The sequence below is a fragment of the Terrapene carolina genome, unplaced genomic scaffold (genome assembly GCF_002925995.2).
Source record: "Terrapene carolina triunguis isolate 2854851 unplaced genomic scaffold, T_m_triunguis-2.0 Scaffold53, whole genome shotgun sequence".
Classification (NCBI taxonomy): Eukaryota; Metazoa; Chordata; order Testudines; family Emydidae; genus Terrapene; species Terrapene triunguis.
Window position 1 is genome coordinate 9,510,084 of NW_020664404.1, and position 4,268 is coordinate 9,514,351.

Genomic DNA, 4,268 nt, shown 5'->3' on the forward strand with positions numbered 1-4,268 from the left:
CACCCGTGTGTGAAAATGTGTGTCTGTGGAGCAGTATGAGCAAACCTGTATCCATGTGACTGTGTGTGTGTGTGAGGTATCTCCCTACGTGTGGGAGCGTGTACATGCCCAAGGCGTTTGTGTAGGGATGAGTATGCCGCTGTGAGGGCATTTGTGTGCATTTGCTGGAGGGCGTTGGTGTGACGCGTCTGTCTGTGCGTGTATCTGGATGACAAGGAGACAGTGTTTGTGTGCGTGTGCGTGTTTGCCATATCTATTACTCAGTACATTCGGGATTATGCACTTGGGTGAACAAAAGAGCTTTAGGAAATCTGAGCTCACCTTGTTGCTATGTAATTATTTCAAACACTACCTAAGCATTAGATAGATCATTTCAGTCTGGAGCAAAATACTTATTTTCCCCAGACAACTTGGTGCCAATGAAGCCAGAGCACCTAGTGCACTAATTAATAACGAATAATTAATAACGAGCACTGCCCTGCTGGAAAGACAGCTGGGAGCTCTAGGGTCCTCACCTGGAGCAACTGGTCACAGAGCAGCATTCAGAGCTGGCTCTGGTAGGGATGAAATTGACAATGCATCTCACCTGAATTTGGACACCTTACCCAAGCCCCTAAGGTACTGGATAATCTGAGCACGTGTGGTGGGATTTGCTGCCTTGTTGCATGTTCTCAGTAGCACACAAAGGTGTTGTTCTCCAAGGACTGGGCCAGAGCTGAGTGAGTGAATTCCAGATGCTGTTCCAGTGCGTTGCCTGAGTTGAGGTGAGTAGAGTCCAGTCTCTCTTTTGGCTTTCAAGCCTGTGAGCACCCACTAAAAATCAGTTACTGATCAACTCCCCGAGCCTCTGCTTTTCCATTGCCTAAGAGTTTCACTTCTCTTTTCAGAAAATGTCATTAATAGCATTCACCTTATTGGTGAGTCTCCTGCTTGGCTCTGTCCTAGTGCAGAGGAGGCTGGGGCCCCATCAGTGCTAGACCTTCTGGGCATGACCCTCCAGAGAAAATGCACAGCTGATTGGGGTAAGGGCACCTGATTCCGTGTCAGAGAAAAGGTGGCTTTTGGGGAACTGAGCCAAGGTGATCCACTGGTGTTTCATCACCAAAGGTGGATTTATTCTCATGGTTGCCAAGGGCAATTACCCAGTAGCCCAACACATCAACAAAGCCAGCTCCTCTGGTGATGTGACATCAATGTCAATGCAGCTGTGTGCTTCTCCTTCAGCTGGGGATCTGGCGCAAAGTGTTTAGGTGACTTACCTGAAGCAGCACAATGAGCAGTGACAGGGCTGGAATGTAGCAGTTCCTGGCCGCCAGTTCCCTAATCTGTCTGTTACCTTTCTGTCCCCACCGTTGGTAAGGAGAAGAGGCATGGGTGGTGACTGCACTGTCCCTTTGTGTAGTGTGTTATCAGTTACTTGCATAGGGCGGAATCCCGATTGCGATGAGATTAGAGGCAGTTCTGCCCTGACCACACTGGCATTAGGATTTGCCCCTGGGAACTGGATTTGCATCTTTGAAAATGGTTGCAACTCGGGAAATGGCTCAGCAAACCAACATTTGTTTGCTAGGGAGCTGTCTGTGAATCATCTTCCCCAGGGGAGCAATGGGAGCCCCCTATACGTAGGACACTTGACAAAACAGACTTGGCAAAACGCTAGAAAATGGAGACCAGAAAAGAGGAGGCAGGATGGTGTTGTGCTTAAAGTGCTGGACTGGCATTCAGGAGACCTGATTTTAATTCCTGGCTCTACCCCAGACTCCCTGTGTGACCTTGGGCAAGTCACTTCATCTCTTGAGCCTCAGTTCCCCTTCTGTAAAATGGGGCAAAATAATCCTTCCATTGTCTATTTAGAGTGTAAACTCTTGGGGGCAGGAACTGTCACTGACTATTCCTGGAGCACAATGGGGCCCGGAGCCTGTCTGTGCCCCTCCTTGCTACTGTAGCACGGCTAACAATAGCAGTGCGGTACCTAGATGCTATGTGCTGACAGGTGCTTTGGAGAGACAGATAGATTAGATGAGACAGAACAAGCTGGCATTGGCCCCCGGGAGATTAACTGAATGGCCCAGCAGGCCAGTGAGTCTATGTGCCTTGAGTGCTCTGGGAGCTGAACTGGAACAGAGGGAGACAGTGCGGCTGAGAATGGCAAATGTGTGAAACGTGTGTCTGTGTTCAGATGCTCACGCCTGGCCATGCATCTCCCTCTCCATGTGTATCTCATGGTCTGGATGAGCCTGGTTTCTGGATGCAGAGGGAACTCCGGGACTGTACCCCATCCCATGCGGGGTCACAGCAGCCCTGAGTGAAGGGCTGCCTCTGGCTAATCGCACACAGTGTCTTCTCTGGGCCCACAGCAGGCAGGGGGCAGGGGGATACGAGCCAAGCCTCCTCCCTGCTTCTGCACTTGTTAATGAAGTTTCACCTGAGTTCCCCACATGGAGGCAATGAGCCGGCAGCGGATAAAGAGCAAGGTGAGCTAGTGGAGATCAAGGCAGTGCTCGAAAGCGCCGACCATATGTTAAACAAGAGGGGTGGCTCTCCCCGCGCAGCAGAGGATACAGTTCCAGTTGCAGATAGGTGGATCCTTGCCTCTCTGCTGGTGCGTTGCTTTGCAGCAAAATCTTGGTTTGGTGCTGTTTGCAGACAGTGCTGTGCAATCATGCAGGGGAGAGTGTCTCCTAGAGGGCACAGGGCCCTTTCTCTGGCAAGACAGAAACCAGGGAGGTTAAGGATACCTAGCACTTATATAGCAACTGTTCATCTATAGATCCCAAAGGGAGGATGTATCATTAGCCCCGTTTTACAGAGCGGAAAACTGAGGCATGGGGGAGTTGAACTGAGTCACACAGCAAGATGGTGGCAGAGCTGGGGATGGAACCCCAGTGTCCTGGGAAAGGCCTGTTCACTGAACCATGTTTCCTCTCCAAGCTGGGCAAGGGGCAGGTTATGCAAGTACATTGAGTTCCCAGAAATTGAGTTCCTCCTTGAGAGGTGTGACCCTGCAGCAAACAGCAGCCAGGCCATGCCTGATAGGGCCAGCCCTGGGTGGGATTGGCAGCGGATGTTGTCACCCTACAGTAATTCCGCGCCAGCAGTGGAATCAGTGTGCAGCAGGAAGGCAAAGAGGTTGAAGAGAGCTCCAGAAATCCAGCCTCAATCCAGGGTCTGTGGGGGGGAAGAGGGGTCCAGTTTGGCTGGGGTATCCCTATCTGAACCACACAGGGAACCAGCGTCGTGCTCTGCAAAGGGCCAAGCTGCTGGAAGGGAGCAATCGAGTGAGTGTTGTAAGGGGGGTTGGGTTTGACCCAGGGCCTCCTTAATGCCAACTGGCAGAGGGCTGAAGGGGTGAGTAGGAATTTACAGGGACCACTGGGTCTGATGTCGACATAATAGTGTGACATAGGGTGCCATGTAATGTCTCTATCAACAGACTGCTGCACGCTGGTCACCTCAGCCCTTGTGAAATGTATGTATGGGTACTATTGTATTTATACTGTAAATTATGTTCTTAAAGCCTCGACGTTCAAAGCAGCTCACCAGGAGGTGACTAGCCTTGGACAGAGTCTGTTGAGACAGGGGATAGGAGACAGTTATCTCCTTTGTCTGGTCAGGTGTGTATCGTGCATGGTGTGTCTCACCAGGTAAGCCTATCTGCATGTACAGCCAGATGCTAATTTAACAGATTGCAGGGTCAACAAAAGAGGGAGCCCCCAGGGATGAACAATCAGATGGAGGAAGGGGCATTTATAAATAAAGATCAAAGGACTGAGCTGATATACCTGGGGTTGCAGAGAGACAAGGGGTATCCTTCCGCATAGGAGATAAGAGGACAGCGTGGTTTGTCTCATGAATGGAAGATCACAGCTGATCCTGGGCTGTGATACGCTGGAAGAAGTTTGGGTGAGCCAAGAGTCCGTCTGTAAGGAAGGAATTTGGGTGAGCTTTTGCTGTGTGTGACATGACAGTAACTAGTTAAGTAAGTTTAGGCGCGAGGAAATGTGTTATGATTTTATTGTAGCTGTAACTATTCATAGCCATTAGTTATCTTTGCTCCTTCTTGGATCTCTGTTCTTTGTTAAATAACCTGACTCATTTGAGCGCTGTGTGTTAAGCGGAGCAGTGATCCTGAGGTGAAACTGGTAAGCTGGTGTGCTCTATTCCGTGGGGAGCAGTGGGTCTGTGAATGCTGGTGCGCTCTATTCCGTGGGGAGCAGTGGGTCTGTGAATGCTGGTGCGCTCTATTCCGTGGGGAGCAGTGGGTCTGT